Source organism: Canis lupus, chromosome 14 (assembly GCF_003254725.2).
Source record: "Canis lupus dingo isolate Sandy chromosome 14, ASM325472v2, whole genome shotgun sequence".
NCBI classification, from domain to species: Eukaryota; Metazoa; Chordata; class Mammalia; order Carnivora; family Canidae; genus Canis; species Canis lupus.
Genome location: NC_064256.1, coordinates 43872004 through 43893118, shown reverse-complemented (window position 1 = coordinate 43893118; position 21115 = coordinate 43872004). Strand labels below are relative to the sequence as shown.

Here is a 21115-nt window from a genome sequence, read left to right as displayed (position 1 = left end):
GTCCTGGCTGCAGAATGTCTTCCCAGAGGGGCCATCAATATTGCCTTGTTCTGACAGGACAGTCTGGATACAAGCCTGCCCATCCTCTTTGCCCTTATCTCTTGGGCTTGGGAACTTGGAATTTACTGGAACTACCCCAGTATTACTCAAAAGAGAAATAGGGGCAAGGTGGTGGTGACGCTGCAAGGGGTGGCTAATGTAAACTGAGCGTCAGTCCCATTATCTCCTCATCTGTCTTTGGGACAATGGGAATGACTGTCTCTTTTTCCTGTCACACTGAGTTCCACAGGTGTGGGTAGTGGGAGAGGGATTGCCCCTCATGCTTTGCCTTGGGTAGGTAATGAGTAACCCGGCAGCACTCATAGGCTAAATGTTGGAACCTGCCTCATCCCAACAGAAAGAAATAGAGAACAGGTGTACCATGGCCAAGGCTAATTCCTTATGGCCATGAGGTCAACGTGGAGCAAACCCACATGATAACAGAGAACACCAAAAACCATAGGCATGAGCTAGCCAAAGACTAAGAAGTAAAAAGCAGGGAAGTTGCAGAGACATCTAACCAACTGAGCCACCCAGGCGCTCCCTGGAAGTTGCTAGAGGATACCACAGGCAAGAGTTCGAATTGGATACAGAGTTCAGAAACTGAAGCCATGAGTCCAGGAGCGAGGACAGGTGGTCAGAGTTGCCTGGGCACAGCCTAGGGTGTCTCATTGCTTTCAATTTGCTTTTATCAGCCTCCATGGACATGAATGGATCACATACAGCTCCCCTCTTCCCAACAGACTCACAAGTCTCCTGCCCAAAGGCCCAAGGGCAGAACCAAACAGCAGATACATCCATATCTTCCAAGTGCACAATATTATAGTCATTATAAAATGCCAAGCAGTAGAAATGGCCTTTGGCAGCTGGGGCGGAAGGGAATATTCCATAGAGTTAGACAAAAACTACCAAAGAACAAAGGTACCAGGCTTGGGACCTAGAGACTCTATAGTCAAACACCCCTCCCATTTCTGCAACCCAGCTCCACTACACCGACAGCAGGAGTGGCCTCAGAGTCAGAGACCTAGCAAAAGGCCTGGCAGGTATTTCAGCCCCATGTGCTGGGGAGGAGATAGGGCTGGGTATGGGTAGGGAGAGACCCCACCCTTGTATATCCTGCCAGGTGTCCACCATATGAGTCTATATGTTTCACAATTTAAGAGAAAACACTAATTAAATGTGTTTCCCAAATTGTTTTCATAGGATTTTGTATGCTGTAACAATACACTCTTGGGTGAAAAGAAAGCAGAATACAAAATTATGTGTATGGTGTAATTTCAACTCTGCAAAAAATGCTTTTTACATACACACACACGAAAAGGTATTACAAGGAAATAGACCAATATTTTGATGGTAGAGGGGAAATGTTGAACTTTGCTCTATTTTATCAGCTGATATTGGCCATTCTCTACCATTGATTCTAAGTCTCCAGTTGAAGGAAGCAGGAAGCAGCCAGCCCTGAACCACTAGCTTCGTAAGACCTGAGGGGAGGCCAGGCAGGAGCATCAGTGGCATCCAGGAAACGGAAGAAGAGGTCACAGCACTAGGCAGGGCGAAGTCACATCCTTAGCCAAGTATTCATGGGAACTGTTGTCCTCTCTGTAGCTTTTCCTCATTTCTTCTTTTCGCTCCCTCTGCTTTGCTCTATAATATTTTTATTCATTTCACTGTTTGTGCCCTTTCATAATCAAGGTAGATATTAGCCAATTAAGTACTCCATTACAATGAAGTAGGCATGGCAAACAATGTCAGCAGGAATAAATGGTTACATTTAGGTTAATTGAATAGTAAACTGCAGATAGTTCTTATCCCATGGTGCAGATTTAGCCATTTTCACGTAATCTGTGTCTGTAATTCCCTGGTTGGAAAACGCCTCCAAGTGTCATTAAAAAGATATCCGAAATGGGGGGACCCGCTGTGATGAGGCAGTTTGGATGGAGCAGAAAAGACCGGGCATTATGAGCAACGGTATGGGTTGGATCCCAGAACCCACCCAGCCACCCTGCCGGAGTGCCCGCTGTGTGCTGTGTGACCTGGGAGTAGTCGCATACACTCTCTGAACCTCAGTTTTCTCATTTGTTAAACGTGGATGTCCCCCCATCCTCTAGGGAGATATAAATGACATAAAATGAGTGCTAGCAGACCCAGCACCAAGAAGAGAGTGGCCATTTGCTCGTCTCTACCCACATCTCCTCAACTTCCAAACCAGGTTGGTGCGGTTACTATTCCTAAGAAGATGCTCTCTGCTAACGTGGTGCTCCCTAGCACAGAGCCTGGAAATGTGACCCCTTCTTGCCTTCCTTCGCAGCCTCTACCTACATCAGGTCTAGATTTCTTTCCACAAAATTCATGGTGGATTTTAGTTTCTCCCTATTCTGGCCTGAAGCTTTAGCTTTACTAAGGACCGTATTTGTTCCCTTATTAGTCCAAGGTGGGTGCCAAGACTATCTCAGTCATTTAGAACACCTTTTAGAAGAAATTAATTGGTATTCAGAAATACCACCACCTAAATGTGAATCTTTTCTTTATTTGACAATAGTAAAAAGGAACAAAGCTGTTGTTGCTCGTAAAATCTATACTCCATGAACTCTGAATTTCCAAAGATGAATTCATCTGTTTTGAATAACCGTGTCCAGTAATTAATATTTTCTTTTAGCAATTTTTCTATGAAAAATGTCTTTTGCTTGACCGTCAAGCTAGATCAGACAAGCTTTTTTTTTCTTCCTTTTTTCCCCCCAGACGTTCCAGCCTCTAGAAAGTTCTAAATCTATCTGATAAGCACTTGAAATATTAATATCCCTTCTGAGCTACAGTTCCATAAACTAATTTTTGATATGACAATTCACAAAGCAATTCCATTTGCCTGCAGTTGCGCTAAGAGCTGGCCTGACCTATATGGTCAGGTGCCCAAAGAGAGTCTTCCAAGGGGACCTGGACATTCACATAATAGTGACAACCTAAGAGCAGCAGCACTCATTTTATCACCATATCAGATACTTTCAAAGAACAATGAAGGCTGAGCCTTCGAGACATCTCTTGCTATTATGAAGGCAGAGGTAGAGCTCCTCCCCACTGCCACTTTGTCCCAGGTTCAGTTTCCATACCCAAGTCCAAGTCCACTCAGAGTGGAGAAGAACCCAAAACACTTAGATTATTTTAAGGCTCCAGTATATTTAAAAAAATAAAGAAATGTCAAAATAGGGTCACATTTATGATGCTACTTTGAAAATGTTTACATTTAACAAATTACATTTCACACCAGGAATACAATATAATACAATCATGTTGTTCACAAACATCAAATAGTAATAAAAGTAATACCAGCTTACACTTATGAACACTCACTTACTCTATGCTATGCCTGGCTCAATGCATCTTTCCGATCTTCTGTCATTTAATTTTTTTCCCAACCACCTGATGAAGTAGATTCCATTATTTCAAAGACAAAGAAATTGAGGCACAGGGATGCTCAGTAGCTTGCCTGAGGTGAAAGGGAACAGAGACAGATTTACAGTTTCCAGCCCTTCTTTCCAATCCTATTCGTGTACTTCTGAGACTGTGTGTGTTGCCTCGGTTACAGCCAGGGACATAAGTCTAAATCTGAGAACTTTGTGAATGTGAGACCCTGGGGCTTTTGCAGTGACCAAGATGACACTTTGCACTAATGCCAGCACCTTGACACAGTGCTCACCAGGCACGTGGCCTCACAGAGGGTGCACCCTGGCTACATACTTCCTGTTGGCTGGGTCTCAGCTTAGATGTAGGGTCAGTCTTCCTCTAGAAGGCAATGAATACTCCCCAAATCTCTTTGACTTCTGAAAGGAAGAAACGAGTCTCTGGCTCAGAGATTTCCCCAGCTTCTAACGTCACTCCCAGACTAAGACTTGGAGCAGGGCTAGAAGTCCAGGGAAGTCACCTTTACTGCCCCATATTTGTCCTCAACTCCTGGTGAGAATGGACTCTTTCTGGACACCTCCACTATTCTCAAGGTTTCTCAGCAAAGTGAGTGAGCAGAATGGTGACTCAGATGCCTTGATTCTCTGTATCTTTTTTTTTTTTTAAGATTTTATTTTTTATTTTTTATTTATTCATGATAAAAGAGAGAGAAGGGCAGAGACACAGGCAGAGGGAGAGGCAGGCTCCATGCAGGGAGCCCAATGCAGGACTCGATCCCGGGACTCCAGGACCGTGCCCCAGGCCGAAGGTAGGTGCTAAACTGCTGAGCCACCCAGGGATCCCCGATTCTCTGTATCTTTGAAAAAGAGAAGGAGCAAGAGAGAAAGGATGACAGCAAGTGTGTGTTTTCACTTCTATTATCCCATCCACTTCTCCACCTACCTGGGCCTGGCTTCTGGCACCTGACCAGCTCTTTTAGCAATAGTAGTGGCCTCTATGTTACTTACTCTAATGAATCAAACAGTCATTTTATTGCACCTGCTAGTAGGTTTTTGGCACCACTGACCATTTCTTTTTCTTAAAAGCATCTCTTCCCTTGGCTCTATTTTCAACACGGGACAGGTTTTCCTCCTGCCTCTGGGGCCCCCCCTTCTCAATCTCACATGCAGGACTATCCCTTCTACAAAGATTGACCACTGGCCGTTTCCCTCTCCCATTTTTCTTTGCTTAGTCCATGGTCAAGATGTCAATCAATCAGCAGTAATACATAGGCAACTTCAGACCAAACATTTCCTTTGATCTCTAAATGCATGCATCAAAAAGATTACGTATTATAGCTGCTTTGATATCTCAAAGGCACTTTGGATTCAATTTTCCGTGTGCTTCTGAAATCAAACTTATGACCTTCCTACCATGAACTTGGTCTTTTTCTGGTGTTTCCTTTGTCAGTGAGTGGCCAGAATTTACCATGTTCCTTCTACTTTCAAGATACTTGGCATATGATGCTCTCACTTCCATTTTAATGTGTGTTATAGAGATACTATATACACTGGCGCAAACATATGTGTGCATGTATACCAGTTGTCAAATATAAAGAAATGAATCCCATTTTATCACTTGCTAAATTTAGAGCCTTAATGACCAGGTTTCATTTATGTACTGAGGTAAATAAAAATCACTTATTAGAAAGAAATGGATTTGGTGTTAAATTCTGCACAAGTGAAATATTTAACTCAGCACACACTGCAATTCTTTCCATTGTAATTCTTGTTATTACACCCAAATTGTAATCTACTATTGCAGACAATTGATTGAGTTTTCTTTTTCTATGTCTTGTTTCCCCACTCAGTGGACAGCTGCTTATGCTGATGTTTTCTTGATGGAATCATAACCATGATTTTGCTGTTACCACAGGTCAGCTAATCTAAAAATTAGGATTAAAAAGGACTACATATGCTGATCTATTTTGGTTTAAGTAGAAGCATATGATAAAAAGATTCCAGAAACCCCACTTCTCACTTTCATCCAGATGTAACCCTCAAGTGCAATTCCATCTCTCCAAACACTTTCTAAATATTTATCTTCCCATTTACTTTCACCTACTGTACCCAGGACCGGCTATATAATTTGCAAGGTCTGGTGCAAAATGAAAATGCAGGGCCCCTTGTTAAAAACTATTATGAATTTCAAAATGGTGCCAGCCACGCATTAAATTAAGTTTGGGGCCCTTCCAAGCATGGGGCACATGTCACACCCATGAACAGATTGTGCCTGTAACTTTCATAGAGTTTTCTTTCAAATCCTTGTACTCCAAACACCACATCTCCAATTTGTCTGAAATTTGTATGCCTTCTTTAGTTTTTTTCTACATTATTGTGCCCACTTTTATTCATTCATTCAACAAACACTGAAAGAGTGTCTCCCATATGCCAGGCAGGCAATGTGCTGGGGTGCTGGGGTGCTGGAGATACAGAGATAAATAGGTGATGAATCTTACCTCCAGGGCCTCAGAGTCATTCTCCAAAGGACTTCAGGTGCCAACCTTTGAGTTGATGTCCCTTCATGAGATCACAGAAGTATTGCCACCCTTTTGCTTTTTGATGGTCAATAAATGTATGATATGAAGTTCAAGAGCATTCCTAGTAAAAAAGCAAATTATATCAAATGAGGTATCACTGCCATTGAATCATAATAACAAAAATTTGAAAGAAACTATAATTCTCGGGGATCCCTGCATGGCTCAGTGGTTTAGCGCCTGCCTTCAGCCTGGGGTGTGATCCTGGAGCCCCGGGATGGAGTCCCACATCAGGCTCCCTGCATGGAGTCTGCTTCTCCCTCTGCCTGTGTCTCTGCCTCTCTCTCTCTCTCTATCTGTCTCTCATGAATAAATAAATAAAATCTTTAAAAAAAAACCAAACTATAATCCTCAAGATAGTCAAGGGTGATTTGTTCACATTCACATTTTAGGATGCTATTTGATAATATTTTTTTAAATATTTAATTATACTTTACTATTTAATTATGCTTCTTCTTTTGATTTTCCCATACACATATATTAACACATATGCATAAAGGTCTATACAGAATGTTACAGATGGAAGAGAGAGAAAGGTGTTCATTATAATACTTTTATAATAGGGAAAGACCCTAAAAACAGTCATGCTCATCAAAAGGACATTAGTTAAATAAATTAAATGCATACAAGCCGAGGACTAATACACAGCTAATAGAATGATAAAGATTTCTTTTTTGTTGACAGGATGCCCAAGGTATCATTGTGAAACGATCAAAGCAAATTATAGAATCGTTTGTGGAATATGGTATCATTTGTGCTTTGAAAAAATAATGTTCGGGATCCCTGGGTGGCGCAGCGGTTTAGCGCCTGCCTTTGGCCCAGGGCGCGATCCTGGAGACCCGGGATCGAATCCCACGTCAGGCTCCCGGTGCATGGAGCCTGCTTCTCCCTCTGCCTATGTCTCTGCCTCTCTCTCTCTCTGTGTGACTATCATAAATAAATGAAAGAAAAAAAAAAAAAGAAAAAAGAAAAAATAATGTTCAACTATTCCAGCCAACAAATCCAGAGCCATATCTACATCTGATACAGACATCGACAATGTCTGGAAGACAGAAGAAACTATAACAGCAGTGCTTCTGAGGAACAGGATTGGGCACTTTGGGCAGAGAAGGAGAAAACTTTTACTATTTACTCTGTTTCTTATTGAATGATTTAAGCTCAAAATGAATTTTTCTTCTTTCATAATTAGAAAACACTCAGTTAAAACAACTCTGAGTCACTATCGCTATTTTCCCTTTCTGTCCTTTATCTCTAATATCATTTTGGAAAAGACAAAAGAAATAGTTAACTTTTGTTCTTAAAGATTTATTTATTTATTCATGAGAGACACACAGAGAGAGGCAGAGACATGGGCAGAGGGGGAGCAAGCTCCCCGCAGGGAGCTGGATGCAGACATGACCCCAGGATCACACCGAGCCAAAGGCTGACTCAATCTCTGAGCCACCAAGTTGTACCAATAGTTAAAATTTTCGAAATCCAAAAAGTAGTGACATCTACAGTCAGGAAGACTTGCAACAGCCTCTGTCCTAATGGCCAGGATCAATTTTGTATTAGAGCCACAGGATCCTTACTCACTGTACTGTCAGCCTTTGACACCTTCATAACTGTAGTACATGGGCAGAACTAGTCTTCTTATTTCCTTTTTTTAAAAGATTTTATTTGTTTATTCATGAGAACCACACAGAGAGAGGCAGAGACATAGGGAGAGGCAGAGGGAGAAGCAGGCTCCCTGCGGGGAGCCTGATGCAACACTTGATCCCAGGATCCCAGGATCATGACCTGAGCCAAAAGCAATAACCTCTTTAACATTTGATTTTAGTAATTTGAGTCTTCTCTCTTTTTTTTTTCTTCCGTAATTCATCTAGCTAAAATTTTGTCAGTTTTGTTGATTTCAAAGAACCAACTTTTGGTTTCACTGATTTTCTCTATTATTTTTCAAAATTCTACTTCATTTTTCTCTACCATAATCTTTATTATTCCCATTCTTCTGCTAGATTTGGGTTTAGTTAGGTTTTTTTTTTCTAGTTCTTTCAGTTGTAAAGGTAATTTGTTGATTTGAGATCTTTCTTGTTTTCTAATGTAGGCATTTATAACTATAAATTTCTCCCTTCACATTGCTTTTGCTGTATTCCATTAGTTTGGGTATGCTGTATTTTAATTTTTATCAATCTCTAAGGGGTTTCTAATTTCTCTTGTGGTTTCTTCTTTGATTCATTGATTGTTGAAGAGTGTGTTGTTTAGTTTCCACAAATCTATGACTTTCCCAGTTTTATTTCTGTTATCAATTTCTAACTTCATCCAGTTGTAGATGGAGAAGATACTTTGTATAATATTGTCTTTTTAAATTATTGATATTTAGTTTGTGATCTAATGTATATTCTATCCTGGAAAATGTTCCTTCACTTAAGAAGAATGTGCATGATGTTGTTGGGCAAATTGTTCTATATTATCTATTCGACCTCATTGGCTTATGGTGTTGTGTAAGTCCTCTATTTCCTTATCAATCTTCTGTCTGGTTGTTCTATCCATTATTGAGAGTGGGTATTGAAGTCTGCAACTACTACTGTAGAACTGTGTTCCTCTCTTTAATTTTGCCAGTTTTTGCCTTTTGTATTTTGATGGTCTGTTAGAAGGTATACAGATGTTTGTAATTGTCATAAATTTTTGCTATATTGAATCTTTTATTAATATATGATGTCCTTCCTTGTCTCTTGTAAACTTTTTGATTTAAAGTTTATTTGGTCTGATATTAGTATAGCCACCTTTGCTCTCCTTAGGTTACACTTTGCATAGAATATCTTTTCCCATCTGTTCATTTTCATTTATTTATATCAAATATCAAGGATCAGCCTGAAGAATAAACTTAAGGTCTTCTCAGTTTTTTCTGGACAGGAGCCTTTCCTTGCATATGTGTAGTCACTTTCTAGTTTTCCCTAAATATGCATTTGCTTTTTTGTTTGTTTGTTTTTAGAGAGAGAGAGAATCTTAAGCAGGCTCCACACCCAGCATGGCTTAATCTTATAATTCTGAGATCATGACCTAAGCTGAAATCAAGAGTCAGACACTTAGCTGATTGAGCCACCCAGGTACCCCTGCATTTTCTTTTGAATGTCCTAGTCTTAATATCTGTCTTCTAAAGAGGGAAAGAAAAAAAGGAAGGGGTATCGGTCCTTTAAATCCCCTAAAAGTCATTTCAGCCAGAAGGAGAAAGATGCACAGCAATGGAAAGAGCCATGTCACTACAACAACAAGGGCCACCTACCTCTTTGCCTGTACCTCTGTGATCAGAAGCAGCAATCAGCAATCAGATTTCTGATATCTGGAGAATAGGGTCCTTTTTGCTCTTGAAAAGCTGGCTCTGGAAAGCTGCATGTAAGCTACTCCAGGAGCATGTACCCAGCTGCCTGCCATGGGGATGAGGATGGGAGATGAGTAGCTGCTACTGTGTTAAGAGCTAATATTGACTGAAACTAACTGCAAATTACCTTTCAAAGCTTCTCCTGGAAGTTACAAACTTCCAATAGATTCAGACGTCCCAGAAGAGTTCTATTAGACAGATTATGCTAGTGCAATTGGTGTCTAGGTGGGGATACAGACTCCTGGTGCTTCTTCAGCCATCTTCTAGAATGCTTTCTCCAGCAGAGAGGTTTTTTTTTTTTTTAACTTTTGATAAAAGGTCACATACTAGCTTTGCAAAGGTAATAGAAGAGATAAGAAAATGTTCTAAAGAAGCAGCATAGTTCAGTGAAGATCAAGAGACTAACAATCAAAAAATTATATTTGCAGGGCAGCCCTGGTGGCTCAGTGGTTTAGCGCCACCTTCGACCTAGGGCCTAATCCTGGAGACCTGGGATCGAGTCCCACATCAGGCTCCCTGCGTGGAGCCTGCTTCTCCCTCAGCCTGTGTCTCTGCCTCTCTCTCTCTCTCTCTCTCTGTGTCTCTCATGAATAAATAAATAAAATCTTAAAAAAATTATATTTGCCATCTTGTTTATCCTCCACAGCAGCACTATCAGTAGAAATATAATGTGAGCCATGTACATGATTAATTTTTCAGCAGCCACATTAAAACAAAGTAAAAATTAACAGGTAAAATTAATTTTAATAAATTTTATTTAATCAATATATCCAAAATATTATTTCAACATACAATCAATATGAAACTTATTGGTGAAATATTTGCTTTTTTATAGTAAGTCTTTGAAATCTGATGTGTATTTTATACTTATAGCACTTCTCAATTTAGATGCTAAATATTTCTCAGAAGTAATTGATCTGTATTTAGATTTCATAAAGTGCATAATTGAAAAGTAGATTAATAGAGCCAAGTTGCTCTAGACATATTTACAATTTTCCAATAACTGAACCAAGTATCAGTTTTTAAATATAAATTAAAATAGATAACATTTAAAATTCAATTTTTCAGTTTCTCTAGCCACATTCCAAGTGTTCAATAGCTATGTGTGACTAATGTCTACCATATAGGACATTACGGATTTAGACTGTGACTTTGGAAAGGCTAGTTACCATCTTGAAAATCAGGTTGACCATGTGATAATTGAACCAATTGATCTCCTGTGCCACTTGTGGGTCTATCATTTGGTAATTCAAAATAATAAAAATGAGAACAACAACAAGTCCCACTCCCTCCCCCAGAATTTCAGAGCATTTCAGAATCACCACTTTACATCTCTGACCAATTTCTGGGCTGGTTTCCATATTAGTGAGTTTTAGACATTTCTGAGTATATTTCAAAACCTTGGTATGCTAATCATAAATGGAATAGATTCTACAAAAAATTTTTTAAAGTATGTTTGTTAAGTTAACCTTGAGGTTATACTATCATATTCTTCAAATGCCTCTGCTTTTTTTTGTTATATATTTAAGTGTTTGCCCCTACATTTTTGGAAATGTGCAGGTTACTATGCCAGAATCAGGAAGGCCTGGGAACAACACAAGCCATCACCCACTGCTTCCCTCTATCATTATTCATCTGCTCAAGGACGGTTCTTTTCCATCTCCACATGAGTTTGTTTTCTACTTCACCTACCTGTCCATATGAGTTACAGTTAAGTTCTAATTTTCTATATTACCTAAGAAGCCAAGAAAGTAAGTTGAAAATTGCATGGATGCTACTCTCATTTTAGATAATTACATACAATAAAAATCTGCACATGGATCCTACTTTATAAAGTTCAAAAACTTTTGTATAATCCTACTCAAACACGCAACATTCAAGTCAATTTGAACAAAAGGAAAAGAGGAGTTTAAAATCATGCACCCAATACATGGGTACACCTGTGTTACAGAAATAGTTTTCTAAGCATCAGCCAAGTGCTCTAAAACATCACCTTGACTCTCTCAAAACAGGTTTCACTTGGAGCTAGCATGACACTCATTCTACATAGTGTACAATCAACTCCCAATTTAAGCACTTTTCTTTTGTGCTCAGGATGTCCTATGATTCAAAGAGCAGCATCTGAAAAAGTAGGATATCCTTCCACTTTTTCAGAGGACAGATTTCCGGCAAGTTCTAGAACACAACCCCGAATTCAAAATCAAGAAGAAATAAACTGAAAATTCCTTCGCTTGATACTGAGCAATAAGTGATTAAGTGGGTCAGCTGGCACCACTGTTTCCAAGGAGATGTTGCTTGTAAGTTTCCACAGTGCAAAACAATGGGGGTTCATTTTGAACCCAGATTCCAAATAGAAAGGTCACTCTTTCTTCCTAATGATGCTTTCCCACAAGAAAAGACCATGGGAAGGAACAGGGTGCAGTCAAGGACAACAGACAGTCCTCTCTGAGCACGGGGAACAAGATGAGGTGAAGGTCTCCAGAAGTCATGGAGTGAGCCAGTGAGTGGAAGACTGGCTCTCCAGCCCATGCTCTCTGTGTACTTACAAGCATATGATACAATAAGTCAACAGAGAAATAACAGCAAAAATGTCACCTTGCTGCCGGTCACTTGAGAGAACATAGAAAATTCAGGTTAACAAGACAGAGAACTATAGCTTCTACCAGCAATTTCAGGGCAATGAAGCACATTAAAGTCACATTAATAACAACTGCCTTGAAGCAAGAAAGGGACATCATGAAAAAAATGATATTTACAATAAAATTAACTGTATCAGGGATGATGATGATGATGATGATGGCAGTGAGAGTGAAATGTTGATTTCCTCTCTTCTTTGCATTGCTTACTTGCATTTAGTGAACTGAAGCAGGCCCAAGAAAGAAGGTCTGGGGCAGGTCATCATGATTCTTCTGGCCTAGCCATTGAGACAAAGTCTTGCTCTTATCCCTCCATGCTGTCTGGCTCATCTTCAGACTGGCCTTTGCTAGCCTTTCGAGTGAGAAGATACTGGAGGACTTGAGATTCGGAGGCTCAGGAGTAAGGGGCAGAGAAGGTGGCTCAAATCCCATTATCCTGAGCCAGCATCTTCTGTGTGGTCCAGTATAAGTCCTCAGAGGAGCATCTTGTGACTTGGGTCCCTTGCAAGCTGCTCTACAACATAATACTGGCTTTTTCTTCAGTGCAGATGGTATACATGGGAGCAGTGTCCTGGCAGAAAAAACCTAGGGGACAGGTTCCTGGAACATTCGGTGTTCGGTGACCCTCCAACAGCCCCAAGCGTAGATGCAGAGGACTAGAATGTGGGTTAGCTGACTCCCACTTTGTGGCAGATACAACTGGTGTTAGGAGAGGCCTCCAGGGCCCTGTTTCCAAGCCGTGATCCATACATCTTGAGTATTGCCTCAAGAACCGCCCAGGAAAAAGGGCAGAAAGGCTGTGTATTTCAATCTCTGGACCAATGATCTTTATTGCAACCAGAGTAGCTATCTTTTACTTTTATGTATTGGGAATCCGAGTGACATTTCATTTGAATAAAGAATTCTGTAGCTCCACCAACACATACAACATGCATCAAACTGTAATACAAACAACAAACAGCATAACACAAAAATACAAACAAGATCTGAAAACCACCACTTTAATGCTTATATCCCTAAGGACAAACTGTACCAACCATATCTTTTTATTTTTTGTATTCTGATGCATTGACATCTGGGGCCTCACTGACCCTGGAGGAACTGCACCACCCAGAGTCTTGCATGCCTTTCATGTGCAAACCAACCAATACCCCCAGCCACAGTATCTTTTAGGGTCTCACGTTCCAAGCTGCTAATTCCCCTGCCCTAATCGCTCCAGGGCCAAGTGCCAGGCCATTGGGTGCAGCTCCTATGCCCTAGAACCGCTGAGATTATTCAAACTAACTAATCCTAAACTGCTCAGCATGCCTTGCTTTTTCCTTCCCACAGAAACCACAAGAAAAGCTCTTGCTCACACTTCTACATACCTCCCTCCTCCTTCTTCCCACCCGCCACCCTACCTTGCTCCCTCTGCCTCCTGCCTGACCTCAGTGCTCCTCTGTGTGGTCCTGCATGGTACCAAGCTTCCTACTTCCAGGGAACTGTAAACAATTTTTAGCTTCATGATCATCATTTCCGTGTCTGCATGTCTTCTCTACTTAATTCAGATGAATCCCAGCTATCCTTAAAATACAAAATAGGGCTCCAGGCCTGGTGAGCAATGCCCATGTATTGTTAGTAGTAGGATCTGGTATTAGCATGAAAAGGAATTTTTTTTTTTGGATGAAAGCAGCTTGTCCAGGAACCTTGAGCACCTATGCAGTTGCATTCGTGGTGGGTAACTTCCCACAGCAAGAAACACAGCTGGTGTGGGGCTTGTTTCTAGGATAAGGGAAGGCTCTCCTAACCAGCAGAGCTCTGACATGCAGCTTTGGGCCTTTTGGATTGAAGGACTCAGCCATAGGTGGGTGGCCTGGTGCTAGCTAATCTATTAATCCTTTCTCCTATATCCCTGCCATAGTCAAGAGGCTGATGTGCTCTTTTAAAGATATAGAGTCAAAGACTATGACTGCAGGATGTTGTGCCATGACAACATGGATGTTTCTGTTGCAATTAAATTAGTCAAGTTGTCCAAGGCAAGATAATTTAAATACATCACAGATGTGTGGAGACACTAGGTAATGCTTGTGATACTTGGAATAGAGGTGGAGATTCAGATGAAAGGAAGCAGATTTTTTTAAAGGATGCTTCATAGATTTCCTCTCCTTGAGGGAGGGGGGGACAGTTGCCTCTCTACTTGGCCATTGGCCTTGGAAATGAGGAAAAAATAAGAAGAGGAAAAATGTGCTGTCTTCTATAGACGGTCAGGGCCCTCTCAGCTCCGTACTGCTTCCTCCCGACCCATCACTAGAAGAGTGAGGTAGAACTAGGAGCCAGGGCATTTTATTAGGTCATAGTTCTGGGGATAGAAACTTTCACTGGAATAAGCAAAAGGAATAAAGATCTGATCCCACACAACAACTGCATCTTGGTCATTTGTCTCACAGCCACGGCTTTGTTCTCAGGAGGTAGGATGACTCTCAGGAAGAGCTCTGCCCTCAGCCAGCCTGGGATAAGCAGCTCAGACTGACTATGCTCCAGATATCGATGTAAACACAATCCCACTCTCACCTCACCTTGTTGGCTCATCTGCCTGTCCTCAGACTAGGACTTTTATCACCATGGGATGGTGAGTTCAGTAGGTCTGCTTTGGTTGTGACTGAAACTCAACTCACATGAGCTCACTATAAAAGTGGGTGTAATGTTCACGGAGGCTAACCACAGGTCTTAGGGCAAATAGCCCTAAGTACTCAAAGGCCACCAGAATTTTGCTAAGGCTGTAGCTATGGCTGGTTATACGACCACCAACAGCCCCCAGGCTCATGATGTCCACATGTGCCACTAGAAGAAAGTAAGAGGCTCCCTGGTCCAGTGAGAGCACCAAGGAAGGGCTCTGACTGAGCAGCTTAAACCAGGCATCCAGGCTGGGTAACACTTTAGCCAGGGGAAGAAAGTGTTATGAAAGAACCAGAAGCCCTCACCAAGATCACACTGTAACAGTAGAGCAGAGAAACGAGAATTTCCTGGGAAAAAGTATTAGTGTATTTAAGTTACAGCAAGGGCTCCCAAGTGGGGATGATTTGGTCCCCACCGCATCCCCCCCGGAGGACATTTGGAAATATCTGGAGACAGTTTTGATTGTTACAACCATGTGTGTAGGGGGTGCTACTGACATCTAGGGTGTCAAGGTCAGTGATGCTGATAAACATCCTACAATATAGAGAACAGCCCCTACCCCCAACAAAGAGGTATTCAGTCCAAAATGTCAATAGTAGTGAGGTTTAGAAACAAATCCTAAGCTAGGAGGTAAGGAAGCAGTGGAGAGAAGATTACATTTGCTGGAAGGAGACAGCAGTGTTGGGCTGATTTGACAGGAGAAGTCCCTCCCAATGCTAAGCTACGGAGGCTGGGATTTAAGCCTCCATAAGGAGCCTCTTGACCAACTCTGTTTCTCATGTTTCAACTGCCTGAGTCGGGGCAGGAGCCTTCTGCATGACGCAGCCTCATTGGCAGGTACTTCATGCTTTTGGGGATTGGGGGTGGGTAAAGGCCTCCCATTATTAAAGGTTTATTAAAGCCTTTATCTCCATGCCTAGAGCTTTAGCTCTTGGGCACTACATGAGATGGCTGGGTCCCCTGGGAGCAAGGTCCTCTCGGCTTATGCACTCAGCCTGTCCACTACCCTCTCATGCTCTCCCTCACAGGGAACTGTGTGCCTCACTGCATGAGCCTCTCTCTGGCTTCTGCACCTCTGTGGGGGTAGATCCTTTTCCTCTAACTGGCTAGCTACTCTCTTCCTTTCAAGGCTGGGCTCATGGGTCACTCCTCCAGGAAGCCTTCCATGAACCAAACACACACACACACACACACACACACACACACACACACACACACTTTCTGAGGGAATGTGCCCTGCACCTGTGCTCCTAAGGCATTTTAGGCTCACCTCCGCCAGAGTCAGAATCATGAAATACCAGAGTGAGATTTTTGGTCCCACGACTCCAAACACCAGTAACCTCCTTGAACAAAGTGACTGTTGTAGTCTCTGCTGGACCTCCAGCACTGTGGATGGTGCCTACCCCAGTGAATATGACTTTACTTGCTTGAAGGCAGCAGACTGGATAAAATGACCTCTAGTGGCTCCTTATGACCTTAAGGTTTTTGACAACATAATAAATGGGAAAGGTCAGAGGTCAAAGGCGATCTTTAATGCATAGCCTTGCAATGCAAATGACTCTTCTATAAAAAAAAGAACCAGAGTGCCAATAAAGCCCAATCTTTGTCCTACCTAGAAAGGCCTCAATCCAAAATGCCAGCCTGAAGGCCCTTTTTTTCCTGAGGATGTGTTAAGAGCTCTTGTTCTCAGCCTGGCACTGACGTAGTTAAATCTGCACCATTTGCTGTGTGAGGCTTTGATTCTGCTGACTTTATTTCAAGCAATCAAAAATATCTAATTTGCATTCACATTCACATCAGTGGCCCATATGTTAGCCCTGCTTAAAAGCTATAGGCTTGCATTCATTATGAAAGACTTGGCTCTCCTTCCTTATCTTTTCACTTGAAAATTATTGAGATACTGTCGCTACAAAGGGTTATATTTAGCGAAGACACAGCATTTCCGTGTGCGTATGTGTCTCTGCCCATATCTGTGTGTCTGAAGGGATCTGGTATTTGCATCTTCCTCCAAAATATCTGATAACTTTCAAAATGGGAAGAGGAAGAGCCGTCTCTTTCTCTAGCCATTTTATATGTGACAGCGCTGCCTCCTACCTAAGGCATCATTAAAATACTGCGTTGCAATATGTCGGTGCACATGATTCTAGACCACACACTGAGCCCCGATAAGCAGGCCTCTCTGGAGAGCTGCAGTGAGAAATTCACAGTTTCTTGAAAAGGAGGTTGGCCAGGGTTTGCTCCTGGGTTTCAATCACATCTCAATTAGATTCCACTCACCAGTGGAAGGGCTGGTCTGGGTCTTCCTTTACTTCTTTTAGTGAGCCCCTACTATGTGATAAGCCCTCTTCTATGTAGAGTCCCAGAGATCCGTGATGAAGGATTTCTGTAATCAAGGAATTTACAAGGAGCAAGGACAGAGAAGGGTGAACATTGCAACAATTATGACTATTGGAGAAATGCCAGAGTATTGGGGAAAAGTGCTCGGGGAGCACCTTAAGGGGAAGAAGGGCTCTTCCTGGAGAGTCAGAGTAGTGGGCAGGATGAGGTGGGAAGGGAGGTCATCACAGAGCTGGGCATATCTGACCTACATGCATGTGAAGGAGCTCGTGGTTGGGGAGGAGCAGAGAAAGGACAGAACGGCAGGAGGAAGAGCAGGACGTGAGTTCAGAAAGCATTTTCGGTCTACTCCTTGGCAGGTTGTGACCCTACCTCTGATTGTGGCATAAATGAAAGATGCAGTGGCTAGGGTGTGTCCAGCCAACTACCACAGTCTCTTTGTCTTCTAGAAGACTATGTGAGAAACTGGAAAAGTGGTTGTCTAAAGAGGAAGACTGGGGACAGAAGTCAAGAGAAATCTATATCCCTTTGACCTGCTTGGATTTTTCCTGCTCTACATAGGCATTACTATTTAAGGACAAATTAGATACTTTCAACTGATGAATTCTAGGTATCAATCCATTTCAAAAGTTTTATCATTAAGGAAACTAAGCTGAGGAACCAGTATCATGACGTCAAGTCAAAAAGGCCTAATAAAGTGAAGGGGGTTCAAGAGTATGTATGTATATTCAGTACTTTAATCCTAACAATGACAGCTCCCTCCCAACTGCTCTGGACTGACGGACACCCCAGCGAGTTGGGAAGTGGACTGAGAGGCAGGGCGCTGGAGGACATGGATCACAGGAAGGTACAGTGCAGGGAGTGGGGAGAGATGTGGTAGGAGAGCAGTTTGGTTTCCACTATAATCATGGGGGACACCCTTGCTTAAGAGTCAGCCAATACAAACCCAGGCTCCCAAGGACAGGTCAGAAACACACACACTCTGCTGTGCAAATTGCTAAGAATTGCTCGGTTCAGTAGGAGCGCAGGCTGAAAGAGAAAGAAAGCTGGGCCATCCCCAGGCCTGGTCTGGGACCCCATTTGGTCCCTGTATTGTGCCTTCTAGTTGTGCAGGGCAAGTCTGTACAATGGCCCTGGAAAGGGGTATGGGAGAGGGAAGCTTCTAGCTCTCCCATTCAGAGGGTGGAGGTTTAGGGTATTCTCTTTTGGAATTCCTAAAAATCATGCTTCCTAAGTGGCCAACTGCATACAGGTGTCCCCTAGCACTCACTAGCCCCTTCTTTTATTGATAGGAATATTCTAACAGGGTGTGTGGCCATCCAGCTAGAAACTGCATTTCCCTGCCACTCTTGCTCATATCAGGCTAATGAGGTATGAGAGCATGTGACTGTGTAGCTTCTGGGTCATTGCCTGAAGACAGACAGCTTCTCCTGGATCCTTCTTTTCCTCTCTAGCTGTCCAGATGAGAGTGATGCTGGAGGCAGCCTTGGAGGTTATGTGTCAAAGATGACCAAGTCACATGAGAGAGTTACTGCATTTTGGAGCCTCTTTGTTATACCTGTTTACCAATACCAGACCACTAAATTTATACAAATAATCCATGCTAAATATAAAGATCCTAGGCTCTCAATACTAAGAGATAAATATTTTGGTGTGAGTGCTTTTAGGTTTTTCTGTGTGTAACATGTATGTATTTCATATCTTACATATTTCTAACATGTATTTCTAATACATGTGTATATTGCTAATAAACACAAATATATATATATTATATTTATAATAATATATATATATTATATATATATTATTCTCACCTAATAATGTATCATGAAAATAAAGAACTACAACATCATGTAATGCCTGCATGATAGTCTAGGATATGGATGCTTCGTAAACCATCTAGACAGATCTTTGGGGCTGTACTTTTGTGTATTATAATGCAGTGACTAAGGTAAGTGGCTTTGGAGTCCAAGAGACATGGGTTCAGCCAAGTCAAGTCGTTGGACTTTAAACAAGTCCTGCTAAACCTCAGTTTTTGGTTTTGACAAATGGGGAGGATAATGGTACCTACTTTATGAGGTTGCTGTGAAGTGAAATTATCTAATGTTGTAAGTATGGCTAATGCTGGTCCTGGTGCATAATAAAGACCCCATCAATGTTAGACATAATATTAATAACATTCACTATGCTTGCTATTATACAAGATACCATGGCATTCATCTTATCCCTTGAATTTTCTCATCTGGTGAACTCATAAGAGCCAAGCAGCTTGAGCTTTAGATGGCTTATCCTAAGGTGGTGGGCGGAGGCTAATTTTACCCACAGGTCATGAAGTGAAGGGTATTGTTGGTGTCTTTTCCTTGCGTTCTCCTGTTTATGTCATCTCAAAGCCAGGGTTTGATTGGGGCTCCTGAACTCTCCTTGCTGCCTTTGTGCCTGCCTCATTCTTCCTTTTTTTGTTTGTTTCAATTTTTTATTTAATTCTAGTTAGTTACTATATGGTGTAATATTAGTTTTAGGAGTAGAATTTAGTGATTCATCCCTTTCATATGATACCCAGGCTCATCACAACGAGGCCCTTCTTAATGCCCATCACCCATCTAGCCCATCTTCCCTCTAGCAACCCTCAGTTTGTTCTCTATAGTTAAGAGTTTGTTTTATGGTTTGCCTCTCTCTCTTTTCCCCTCATGTTCATCTGTTTCATTTTTTAAATCCACTGTTCTTTGGTGTAAGAAGTCCTGTTGCTCCTTCAGTGCCCTGTTCAAATGACTTCCTTTCCTCCCCTTTGCACTCTGCATCACTGTAAGAACAACCACCTCAGCCTGCTCTGTCCAAATTGAAGAGCAAGAAATGCCAGTCAATTTACCAGCTACATTCAGATTGCCTGAGAATCCTGACTTTATCATTCACAGTATGACCTTGGGTAAGTTACTTAAGTTTCTTCCTGCCTCATTTCCGTCATCTGTAAAATGGGGATAATGGTATTTTATTTCATAGGGTTGTGATGATATCTGTGGTATGTGTGATATATGTGTGATATATGTGATGATGTCTGTAAAGTACTTGGTGTAATCTTTGGAACACAGAAAGGATTAAAAAATGTTTATTATTAGTAGTACTATCAGTAATAGCAGAAGGAGGAGGAAGGAAAGGGAGAGGAGGAGGAGGAAATGAAAAGGAAGAGGAGGATGAAGAAGGGGAAGGAGAAGAAGAAGTAGCCATAGTAGTAGGAAGTAGTACCTCCATAGCCCTTGCTCAGGGAAACAGCCGGGTGCTGTTTACACTGGGATAACCACTGGGGATGAACCAAAGATTAGGCAGGGCCATACATGCGTGTGGCATGGCCATAGATCTGTGTGGCCTGGTTTGAAATGATGATATACACGAATTACATATTCTCATTTTGAATCTGAACAAACCACATATGAAAGTTGTCAGTGATGGAAGGGCAACTTCATTTTATGTCTTACAGATGAATCAGAGGAGTTAAGAGGAAGCAAGAAGCAGAGTAAAACAGATGCTCAGAGAAAATCAGAGAGAGAGAGAGAGAGGAAGAGAGAGAGAGAGATCAAGAACAAGCACAACCTTATAGCCTCTGTGAAAGGTTGTCCAGGTTCCTGGCCACTTTCCACCTTCCAGTTCCAGTCCCCAGGAGTCCTGGCTGTACTTTGGCTTCTGTCCTTTGATTTCAGTAAGTGTCCTTTGTGTGACTTTCTAATAAATGTGCCCATTTCGAAGCTACACTGAGGGACTCTGTTCTAGTTGCCCCAAAAAGCTCCAACTACAAATGAGAGGCAGGCATGTCATGTTCCACCTCTAAATTGTAGACTGGGAACATCTTTAAGGCAAAGGGTGAAATCAGTGTTTTTACTTTAAAAATATTTCAAACATATAAAATATAAGAAACAATTAATGTGCATCTGTGAACCCAATTCAGCTTTAGCAATTGCTGAATTAAATAGTTTTGCCATGTTGGCCTCATAATTTTTAAAAAGAAATAAAGCATTTCAGTACAGATGAAATCTCTTGGATACTCATCCTTAATCTCATTGTCCATCTTTCTCAAAAGTAGCCACTATCTTAATTTTGGTATCTATCATTCGCATGTGAGATAGATCT

At 41.7% G+C, this 21115-nt stretch overlaps 1 long non-coding RNA gene across 1 annotated transcript; it reads left to right on the top strand.

Moving 5' to 3' along the window:
* Positions 1–15333: 15333 nt before the first annotated feature.
* Positions 15334–20701, top strand: LOC112670885 (uncharacterized). Its single transcript, XR_003143273.3, has 3 exons — positions 15334–15496; positions 19804–19919; positions 20469–20701. It is a non-coding gene; the product is annotated as an uncharacterized LOC112670885 (long non-coding RNA).
* Positions 20702–21115: the final 414 nt, after the last annotated feature.